General features: G+C 42.5%; 1 non-coding gene across 1 annotated transcript; it reads left to right on the top strand.

The window, feature by feature from the left end:
• Positions 1-515: 515 nt before the first annotated feature.
• TRNAL-AAG (transfer RNA leucine (anticodon AAG)) lies at positions 516-596 on the top strand. Its single transcript has one exon. It is a non-coding gene; the product is annotated as a tRNA-Leu (tRNA).
• The last annotated feature ends 11,278 nt before the right edge of the window (positions 597-11,874 follow it).

The raw sequence follows: 11,874 nt of genomic DNA, 5'->3' as shown, positions 1-11,874 counted from the left end.
GGCCCATTTATAATCCGGTCCAACACGTTTGCCATGCTTAGTTCGGTTCTTAACATGCACTACACTACCATGATGCCACAAAAATGTCTAAGGTGGCCGCGCATGAGATCCCTCCACAAAGTCGCCTATTTATCACCATCGCATGGATCTCCACATTGAACCTATCAAGAAGTTAAAGGTCAATGGGCAGCCATGCGCCCTAAACTTGTTCCAATGCCCGCATCCGGCATATATATATATATATATATATATATATATATATATATAGTAATACATGAGGTTTACAACTGTTTCACACGATAGAAATTTCCCATAGGTTTTTTAAATAAAGATGTTTCTCATAGATGGGTGTGAAGGACTGGTCGCTTGCCATTTGTAATAACGTGGGTCAAGCCATGCATTGTGCGAAACCTGGCTACTCGTACGTGGAATCTAGATGGGGCAAGTTACATTTCGCAAAAAAGTGGGCACGTAAGAGAGATTTATATTATGAACTGGAAGCCACCTCTCATCACGTTGAGATGGCCGAGTTGGTCTAAGGCGCCAGATTAAGGTTCTGGTCCGAAAGGGCGTGGGTTCAAATCCCACTCTCAACAATTTCTAAATTTTTATTTACTTTTGCTATTTCTTTTACATTTTAAGATAAATTTTTATATTTTAATTCAAATTTGAGATGTCATTCGTAAAGAGAGAGAGAGAGAGAGAGAGATACACTATGGCATCCAATTTCGATTATCCTCGCTCCCTAATTATTAGGCAAGGGTTGTAGTCCGTCATCGAGAAGTTCAAATGTGAGTTCTGATCGTTATGGTAATGATTATATATGTCATTTGTGAATTATTTTAATTTTTTTAAAAAAAATATTTATTTTTTTGTTTTTTTTTACATTTCATACTTCAAGAAAAATTTTTCTATTTTAATCTAGAATCGAGATGTCATTTATGGAGAGAAAGAGAGAGAGATACTGCAGCATCCAATTTCGATTATTCTGGCTCTCTAATTACTATGCAAGGGTTGGAGCCCATCAACGAGTAGTTCGAATGTGAGTACTGATCTTTATGATAATAGATTACATATGTTATTAGTGAATCATTTTAGTTTTTAAAAATTCTTTTCTAACTATTTTTGTGATTTCTTTGACATTTCATATTTTAAGAAAAATTTTCCTATTTCAATCTAGAATCGAAATGATATTCATGAAGAGGAAGATATACTGCGGCATCCCATTTCTCTTATCTTGGCTCTCTAATGGCTAGGTGAAGGCTGGAATCCATCAACAAGTAATTCAAATGTGAGCGCCGGTTGTTATGGTAATAGATTGCACATATTGTCTGTGAATCATTTTAATTTTTGAAAATTTTTTCATATTTATTTTTATGATTTCTTTTATATTTCATATTTTAAGATAAATTTTTATATTTTAATTCAAATTCAAGATGTCATTTGTTAAGAGAGAGATATGCCGAGGCATCCAATTTTGCTTATCCTGGCTCCCTAATTAGTAGGTGAGGTTGGAGCCCATCGCCAAGTATTTCCAATGTGAGTGCTGGTCGTTATGATAATAGGTTGCATATGTTGTTTATGAATCATTTTAATTTTTAAAAATTATTTTTTATTTACTTTTATGATTTTTTTTATATTTCATATTTTAAAAAAAAATTTATATTTTAATCTGGAATCGAGATGATATTCGTGAAGAGGGAGATGTTATGCAGCATTCCATTTCTCTTATCTTGGCTCTCTAATTGCTAGGCGAGGGCTGGAGTCCATTGCCGAATAATTCGAATGCGAGCATTGGACGTTACAGTAATAGATTGCATATGTTGTCCGTAAATCTTTTTATTTTTTAATTTTTTTAATTTATTTTTGTAATTTCTTTTATTTTTTATATTTTAAGTTAGATTTTTATATTTCAATCTCAAATCGAGACATCGTTTTTGAAGAGAGAGATACACCGCGGCATCCCATTTCTATCATCCCAACTTCCTAACTGCCATGCGAGGGCCAAAGCCTATTGCCGAGCAATTCGCAATTCTGATATGGGTGCTGGTCGTTACGGCAATAGACTGCACCTGTTGCATGTGAATTACATCCGTACTTCTCAGCTGTGGGGATTGTCTACACCTCCGTTTGTTTGGAAACAAATGGTGATTATGGCCCAGCTGTTGCCGGCAGGAAGAGTTTGAAATGTGAAAGACTTTTCATGCATATTCTAGGTCGGTCACGTGGCGAGCTTTGAGTGGTCAACTTATACATATGTGTTACAATGGTTATCATGAGCATCCCGGATCAGCGCTACATCATAAGATATTTTAAATTCTCAGATTATCAACACGATCGTTGACCATCATATAAGCTGAGTCCATCTCCATACTGAGCTGAGACGTCTCTAAAGTCTACCTGTGTATGAGCTGCTCAGGCGACTTATCTCTTCAATGTGCGCAACAGCTATCTATCCTGAATAGATAGGATTTGGCGTAACCATCTCCCCTGATCTCGCGGGAGCGATTAAGGGCTGAATTATCTCGTTCAGTTTGGCATATCCAACGATCCGACAATCTCGAGATCGTGCAATCTCACAACTAACAATCTAGCTATCCGACATCTTCTTATATAAGCAACTAGAGTCCCGAGAATCTAGGTAAGTCAAATCAAATCCCTCTAAAGAATCTGTTGCTGCTCTTTTGTTCTCTGCTTTTCTGACTTGAGCATCGAAGGATCCTCGTAGGAGCCACAACCTCCAGTTTGGGACTTGTTTTGCAGGTTGCTCCAGCATCAGCGTCCCTGCACAAGAATCAGGTGTCTGTCTTCTGATCTCAACCGATTTCAGCAGCAACAAATAGAGGAAAGGCCTATATTCGCATTCATGATTTCAAGACGGACATCTTCCCGACTTTTCAATGCCGTCACTTTCCAATAGGCAGCCAGCCAAGCTGACAATCAAGTTCAACCACTGACACCGAAAATTTCTTCGTCAGTCCAATTGGTCGTCCCTCCATCGGTTCAACCGGCATAACCAACGTCAGTCACGGCCAACCAATTCGATCAGCTCTTCTAGCAAATTTAACATCTGATGACCGCAATCCAAGCGATCCAAACCTTTTTCATGTCCTTTCACGTGATGCCACAGCCTCCTCAGGCTATCCCTGCATCTCCTATAGCAGTGCGTCATACGATTCCCTCGATGGTACCGCCTGTGTCTTCTATAGCGGTGCCCGCATAGAATCCTATTTTGACTGCAGCTCCACAGTCACCACCTCAACCAGAACCGCAGGTGCCTCCTTGAAGTCTAGAGAGGAGGTTGACTTATCAAAATCACCTTAGGGCCCAGCAGCCAGTCAGGTGGCGATCTCCAAGCCTATAGTTGGGCCATGACTTAACCCCCAGACGCCAATCTCCTCTACGCTTCGAGGCTGGTACTGTCTGTGAAGTTGATTTTGAAAGGTGATTTCAGAAGCTCGGCCAGCAGGTAGGCCAGAAAATAGAAAGAGTTCTCAATAATAATGGCTCCTTGGTGCTGCCTTATGAAAGATATAACAGCTAGCCGCACTTCATCCCGAGAATGTGTAGGAACCACTCCTCCTGCACTTCAAACTATCTCAGCTAGAGGTCTATGACGGGACCATGGACCCCATCGATCATGTGGAGACCTTCAAGGCTACCATGCTTCTTCAGGGAGCATCGGATGCAATCCTCTATCGAGCGTTCCCTCTGACTCTTAAGGGGGCCGCTCGGTAGTGGTATTCAAGTTTGAGGTCGGCATCTATTCATTCCTTTGAAGACTTGTGCCGGTCTTTCGTCGATCATTTCATCTGCAGTTGGCGATAGCAAAAGCAGTCCGACTACCTTCATATCATCAAGCAAAAGCAAGACGAGACAATCCGCTCTTTCATGAATAGATTCAACATGACGACCCTAAAGGTCCAAAATCTAGACCAGTCGACCGTGATAGCTGTAATGATGAGCGGTCTGCTAAAGAATGACTTGAAAAAGTCATTCATTAAGACTTATCCTCGAGATCCCTTGGATATACTTGCTCGTGTGGAGAAGTATGCCTGCATGAAAGAGGCATTTATCGATGATACTTCTGTCAGTTCAACTATGGCAGGATCCAGTAAGGAACACCATCTAAGGTGAGAAGAGAAAAGACGTCAGCGCTCCTAGTCTCCCACCCCTGAGGTGGAATAATGGAAGTCAAAATCATCGATCCCGAAGTCCTTCAAAAAGAGTTTGGCAACCATCATCTCCTCGGCTGTACGATAACTACATGCCCCTGACTCTTCCTCGGAGAGAGGTATTGTTACAAGTGAGGCCTAAGTTATCTGAGCCTCGGCTGATGAGAATAAGATCAAAACATCGCTGGGACCCGAATAAATATTGCTTTTACCATCGTGACCACGGTCACGATACTAAATATTGCCATCAGCTTCGCGATGAGATCGAGAGGCTTGTTAGACAGGGGCAGCTGAATCATTTTGTCCGAAGAGCGGCCCTCAACATCGAGCTATGAGAGTTTAACAGCCACTCTCTCTGCCTTAGCAGCCTCTCCCTCAGCCGCAGCAAACAACAGCGCGGCAGGAACGGTGGCAGGTCGGAGGGCAAATGGTGGAAAAAGAGCGACCCATCCGAGGAGAAATTCATATGATTACTGGGGGGTCGTCTGGATTAGGAGAGTTCCTCGGCTTACAACACCATTTTTGATCATCCCAACCTAAGAACTTTGAAAGCTAACATCTCAAGCAATCATCTGATGATGAAATTTTTGATCAACCAAGGATCTTTTAGATGTCCCACTGAGAAAGGAGAATCCAAGCTGGATGGTGAAAATAGGCCACATCTAGATGAGGTAACCAAATGCCGACTCATTAATCTTTTACAAGAAAATACAGATCTTTACGCTTGATAATCAACTTTGATATGGTGATCTGGCGATCTGGTGATTGACTTAAAGAGTTCCAAGCTGGTGATCTAATACCACAGCGAGCCAAAGTCTCACAGCCTATCGAGTAGGCTCTAGAAGGAGGGCTATTGCCCAACTAAAGATCCTTACTAGGTGGATGAAGTGGTATGCCTAGGAACTTATAGACTAAAGCAGCTCGACGAGACTCCAATGTCAAGGCCATGGAACTTAGCGAACCTCCGCATATATTATCAATGATGTAACTACTTTTCATGAAAATAAAATTTGCAGGGCCACCAATTTACGATGGGCACCCGAGTTCTCCAAGAGTTGCCTCCCCCTTCTACTTAAGATCCGAACTATAACTATGGTCAACTAATGCGAGGGCTAACTGATCAGACAGTCGAGAAGACTTCAGCGACTCTGAGGTGGAGCTAACTTATCAGACCCCTACAGAGCTTGAGTCATACGAAAAGTAGAGGGAGACCCTTAAGGAACCTTCAGAGGATTAACTAATCAGATCTCCAAAATACCATTGAGAGTGTAAGATGCCGTAGGCACAAGCTCGCCGCTGGCACACACGGCATCTCATACAAAGATGAGAAGTGCTAGATGCCATAGGCATAAGATCGCCGTAGGTACACAATACCACTCATGAGGGCTAACTTACCAGACCCTTAAGAAGACCTCGATGACTCCAAGGTGGAGCTAACTTACCAAATCCCTATAAAGCCTGAGTCACATGAGAAGTAAAGGAAGATCCTTAGAGAATCTTCGGAGGGATAACTAATCAGACTCTCAGAATTCCATCGAGAGTGCAAGATGTCGTAGGCACAAGCTCACCACTAGCACACATTGCATCTCGCATGAAGATGAGAAGTGCTAGATGTCGTAGGCATAAGATCACCGCAGGTACACAACGTTACTCATGAGGGCTAACTTACCAGACCCTCCAGGAGACCTCGACGACTCTGAGGTGGGGCTAACTTACCAAACCCCTATAGAGCTCAAGTCGCACGAGAAGCGGAGGGAGACCCTTAGAGAACCTCTGGAGGGATAACTAATCAGGTCCTCAGAATACCGTCAAGAGTGTAAAATACCGTAGGCACAAGTTTGTCGCTAGCACACACTACATCTCGCACGAAGATGAGAAGTGCTAGATGCCGTAGGCAAAAAATCACTACAGGTACATAATGCCACTCGTGAGGACTAACTTACCAGACCCTCGAGAAAACCTCGATAACTCCGAGGTGGGGCTAACTTACCAACCCCCGCAGAGCTTGAATCACACGAGAAGCGGAGGGAGATCTTAAGAAGCCTCTAGAGGGATAACTAAATCAGACCCTTGGAACACCACTGAAGAGCCCTAGATGCCATAGGTACAAGCTCACCACCGGCACATACAGCCTTTTCAGAAGAAGAATAAAAATACAGACAACGTATGGCTAAAGGCATTACTTCAACAGTACTCTTTCCGCCTGAGGTATTGTCTCAGACTTAGGAGTAGGGGATAGTGTTGAGATAATTATTATGATGCCTCGGGTTCATGAACGACCAGATTACATTTAAGTTATTTTAAACTACTCTAAATATGTTCACTTCAATCGAAGTTGTTCTAAGTATATCTATGCTAAAGCTGAGCTACCTAGAACCTTACTCATGCTGAGCTGAGTATTAAGCATTTTCTCACGCTAATTTGAGTGCCTATTTGTACTGTTCTCTATGAGCCGAGCAAAATTCACAAAGTCCACAGATACAAATTTAAAGCTAAAAATGAAGCAACGACTTCCAAAATAAAGTTTTTCTTTTTATTTATTAAAGTCTTTACAAAGAAAAAGCCGATGCTCCAAGCACTTTATAAAAAAAAACTAGTATTTCAAACACTTTAGAGGATGGTTGCTCCAAGCACCATCTTGCGAACAAGAGAAAAAAATAAGGAAGGGAAGAGGAAGAAGATGAGGATAGCAGAAGAAGAAGAGGAAAATAAGAGGAGGAGATGAGAAGGGACATCTCGCTATAATTGATGGAGCATTGGATCAGCCAGGTGAGCTGGTTCGATCTTCATCCATCGAGGACTTCACCTCCTCACCGTCCGAATGAGCTGATTCAATCTTCATCCATCGAGGTCTTCACCTCTTCATTGGTACCGCCAGCCTATATGCCGTGAAGCTCTAGATATGACATTATCCTCAACAGATGGGCCTTACGATCATCGAAGCTCTGGATGAAGGTGGTGGCGGCAACGTCGAGCATCTCCCTCCGAAATGTCGCAGAATTTTGAAACTCTACAATGCAGTGCTCTCGAGTTGCAGGTGGGATGTGCTCAAGCTGAGAGAGGAGCCTGGTCACAGGAGGCAAAGGAGGGGGAGTCTTATGAGAAGTGGATGCACTGACTCGCCTAGTTCTCTCCCTTTCATAGGCTAGGTACCTCCAGCGGGCATCCCTTGTAATGGCATTCCACTCTCTCACCTGATGTTTAATTAACTCTAAGGGTGGCAGATCCGAAGGCAACGATATGGCAGCAAGCGGAGAAGGAGACTTCTTATCACAGAAGGAGGGGTAGAGATCTCTGTGCTCTCTGGTCTCCTATTTATAAGTGCTAGCAATCACATCAATCACCAATCGATGCTTTTCAAGACTTAATGATCAAGTAGTTAATGATGCACCTTCTCCGCAGTGAAAATAAATTTCTACGATGCTTCGTAAAATAAAATATATCCATGTGGTGCATCTTCATAGACCCCATGCCATCTCCCCAGTGTGGTGTTATCAGATGAGTCACCGACCATCATTCTCCATAATCATCCGTATTTAAGAGAGTAAAATGAGATTACCATTTAATTAAATTATCTCAGATTGATATAAGTAAGTTCACATAGCAGAAGTAAGATAAAAGATTCTACTTATTTTATTCCTTTCAAAATTTTTTTACAATAACCCTAAAATATAAAAAAATATAGAAATTATAGGATAGCACCTGGAGCTGAGGTGTTGTCTGCTAAGACATCCGTCATGGGAGGATCTCAGATTTCATCCAAGAAATTCAAGCCCAGACCTGAATATTTAGCAACGACTCGGGTTTGGATATGCTACCTCTCGACATCATAGGCGTCGATGGAATACTCAGCTTTTTCTTCCTCATATTCTTCTGAGATCCGAAAGTCCTCCACAGCCTTAGCAGTAGCCTTGGTTGTTCGCTTCTCCTCTGCCTCCAGTCGGACCTTCAATTCTTTTATTTCTTTTTACAGGTGAGAGTTTTCCTCACTAGCAGCTACGTTCCTCTTCACCTGAGCCTCGAACTCTGCTACTTTATCCAGCAGCCATGAATTCTCTTCAACAGTCTTTCTCAATGCTGCCTCAGCATCTTCAGCTCTCCTCTCGATGGCGTCGACTTTCATGGAGACTTCTCCAACCTTCTTCTCAGCCCTTTCTTTTGCTCTTTTGAGCATCTCAACTTTAAGCCTAGACTTCTTCGCCTCTTTGGCCAGCTCATGGGAGCTTTCGATGTACCCATTCAATTAATAGACGAGCTGGTAAGTGAAGAAAAATTCATAAGCAATGAATAAGTATACAGTAAGTGCTAAATAGAAAAGTCCCAACATATCCAGATGAGGTAATCCATGGCTCCTCTCCTCATCTCCCTCTGAAGAACACCCAGCAGCTTGTTCGTATCGACAGAGAGGAGCAGTCCGGAGAGTAGCTTGCTCGCTAGCATGGGATCCCTCAGTGCCGAGGCCTCAAGTTTCAGCCTGGCTGGCACAGTTTCAAATGCATTGACAACCTCTGTTGGTGTCTCATTCGAGGAGGATTCGATAGCAGATGAAGCTAGTCAGGTCGGTGAGCTGAGAGGAGCGGGTAGGCTCAGAATCACCTCCTTCAGACCTCGATCTGCATGACCCTTGAGGATTTAAGGCCAAGACAGCTGACTCGCATACCTTGAGGATTTAAGCAGCACCTGAGCCAATAGTAGCTCTTTCAACTCTGAAACCTTAAAGCTTCGTAGAGTTGCCATCTCCTCCTCCAGGCCCTTATTCATCAAAAGTTCCTTCAGCACAGCATCTCGGGGTTTGCCCCAGATCATAAAATTTTAGTCTTCACCTGACGTCTGTGAGATGAAGAGAAACTTTGGTTTCCAATCGTGCAGGGTGGAAGGCATACCCAAAAATATCAGACAAAAACCATCCTTCTTCTTCCATGGAGTCACGTACCACCATCCATGCGAATCTGGATGCCGCTTTAGGATAAAGAGAAAATAAAAGAATGCAACATTCGACATAATCCCGACCAGCATGCATACCATCATGAAGCCACAATTATGTCGCCATGCATTCGACACAATCGTACATGATGATATTTCAAAATACTAAAGGAGTTCCATAAAAAAGAAGTGGAGAGGAAGCCTCAGCCCAGTCTGAAAGCACTCCTCATAGAAGTCCATATGCCCTGAAGGTGGATAGCAGACTCGATCATCCGGTCTCAGGACTTCAAGTTAGAACGCGGTAAATATTTGATATTGCTCATGTAGCACAATTATGTCCTACTCTGTCAACTCTGATCTGAAGCCCAACGGAGCAAAGTCAAGCTCTATGGTGGCCATCTCTCTCTCATACAGGAAAGCTGCAAAAGAATGAAGAATAAAAGAATTCACAGAAGAGGAAGAAAAAAAATTAGAACTTGATGAGGTCCGCATCTCATTCTATCAGGAGATTTTAAATAACCTCAGACTTGAATGAGACCTTCAAAAGCCACCTCTCATTGGTACATTAATTAAAGGAGACGTGCATCGACAGAAGACTAGTGTACGCGCAGTACATGGAGACTACAAATAGATATGATTGCTGCCACCGATATGGTAGTTAATACCAATAATAGGCAAATCACACTTTATGCCACTTTTGAAGGAATGTGTGCAGACGTGCACCAATTTCTCCCGCATGGATGCAATTCAAATTTTAATTTTTTCAAAATCTGTGTGATAGGTATAAAAATTTAGCCCAAATTAGAATGAGAATTATAATCTCTACTTGCGATTCTAACTACAGCTGGAGCCAGCTTGGATTTTTGCCCTAACATCAGCTTGTCTTGAGCCTTGCTTGAAGCATAACATAGGCTAAATATTTTCCTAAACTATTACTCTAATCAAATTTTATAGTTACAGCCAAGGGCCGAGCATATGTTAAGAATTTTGATTCTCATATTTAAAAGCATGGTTCATGTTCATCAAAAAAAAAAAGAATACATCTATTCCTATGGAGATTCTATCACAAGACTAGGGGTCTTGGATTACAAAAAATAAAAGAGAAGAGGGCATAAATCACTCTTCAGAGGGATTGCTAGGGTGGTCTCCTGTGGAATGGTATTCTTCAATGCTATCGATACCTTCGATCTAGATGGTTGCACCGATCTTGTCCACCTCATCTAAAAGGAGGACGTCATTATAAATCTCAATCAGTTATCTGACAACACCATCTATAAATCTTCATCCAGACAATAGATTTGAAGATGCTTGATGAAATTAGGAGGAAGGTGCACCTGGGCAATGGATTTGGACTTTTTGAAGCCTGCGAAGAACGCTGCCTTGCAAGCTTGGGCTATGATCTTAGCCCTTTCTCTAGCTGCTTTCTCCTTCTTTCAATGTATTTGAGTAAAATCTTTTGATCTATAAATTTGCTCCAGAAAAGCTTATGATTTACCTTTCTCTTTTTCAACCTCTTCTTTAGATGCACCACCTCTGATTTGATCTCCTAGACTCTCGAGAGCAACTCTAGGGAGATCTAAACTCTCTTGAAAGTAGAGCATCCGTCTCCTCGAGGAGCTTTCTCTCCATGGCTCGGCCCTTCGAAAGTTCTGGTCCTCTTGGATGGATCACCACTGGGGCTCCTTCGAGAGTGAGTTTCAAGACAAGGAGAACCTCTTCTCGCAAGTGTTTTCCTCAAATACTCCAGGTCATCACAGATTCGGCGATAATCTCTCTCAGCCTCAGACCTTTATCTCTCGAAGGTTCTAATCCATCCTTCGAGATCTTCAACCCTCCTATCGACCCTAGATTTTTATTGTTCAAAGACCTCAATCTATCTTTCGGCCTATCGCAGTTCTTCCTCTCGATGGAGAATCGACTCCTAGACCTCCTAAAAAGCCTCCTCTGTAAAGCTAAGCTCCTTGGCTAGCTCAGCGTTATCCTTCTCTAGATGCTCTAACCTGTACTTCAGCAAGTTGATCTCATCCTTCTTCATCGTCGAAACATCAAGGTTGGAACTGACAAGGCTCATCAAACATTGACCCACGTGCAGCAGGGATCTTAAAGCATCGATAGATCACTTCTCCCCCCTTTGTTCATTGAGGAGCAACCTTTCGACTGGAGGTAGGAGGTTCCTCAAGTACTCCACCATAGATTGAAGGTTCTCTTCTATGGATGAAGTATGAGGGGTTGAATCTGAGGGTCCCGCATGAGAAGTGGATGCAAGAAAGCACTCAACAGGAGTCACCATCTCCAGAGATCCCCCAATCTCCATCGTTGTTGCCAGATCTTTCTCTAGATTGTCAACCACCTTTTCCATCCGCACTACCTTAGTTGGATCTTTTTTGGAGTGTCCCTCGGTGCTCATTTTCAGTGTCATCTCCATCGGTGCCCCATCGATCGAAACTTCTCCTAGAGAATCTTGCATCACGACTTCTAATGGTAGGACCATGGGCTCAACGATAGGGGCAGCATGTTCTTCTTCTCTGACCATGGATCCCGTTTCAGTAATCAAAATCATGACCTACCTCCTACGAGTCAGAATTTGCTCAAATCTCTTCATGCACTATGAATTCATCTTGCTCCAAGAAATCAATATGAATAATCAGCACAAAAAAGATTTATAGCTACTTCTACAGATTTGTGGCTATCTGTGCCTTCAAAACACAAATTTAAAGGAGGAAGAAAATGAAAAGCTATCGCAAAGTAATTAAAAACTTCAAAAAAATCATCGTCT

This window comes from Elaeis guineensis, chromosome 1, assembly GCF_000442705.2.
Source record: "Elaeis guineensis isolate ETL-2024a chromosome 1, EG11, whole genome shotgun sequence".
Taxonomy (NCBI): domain Eukaryota; kingdom Viridiplantae; phylum Streptophyta; class Magnoliopsida; order Arecales; family Arecaceae; genus Elaeis; species Elaeis guineensis.
The sequence above is the reverse complement of the archived record's forward strand: the minus strand, read 5'-3'. Positions and strand labels throughout refer to the sequence as shown.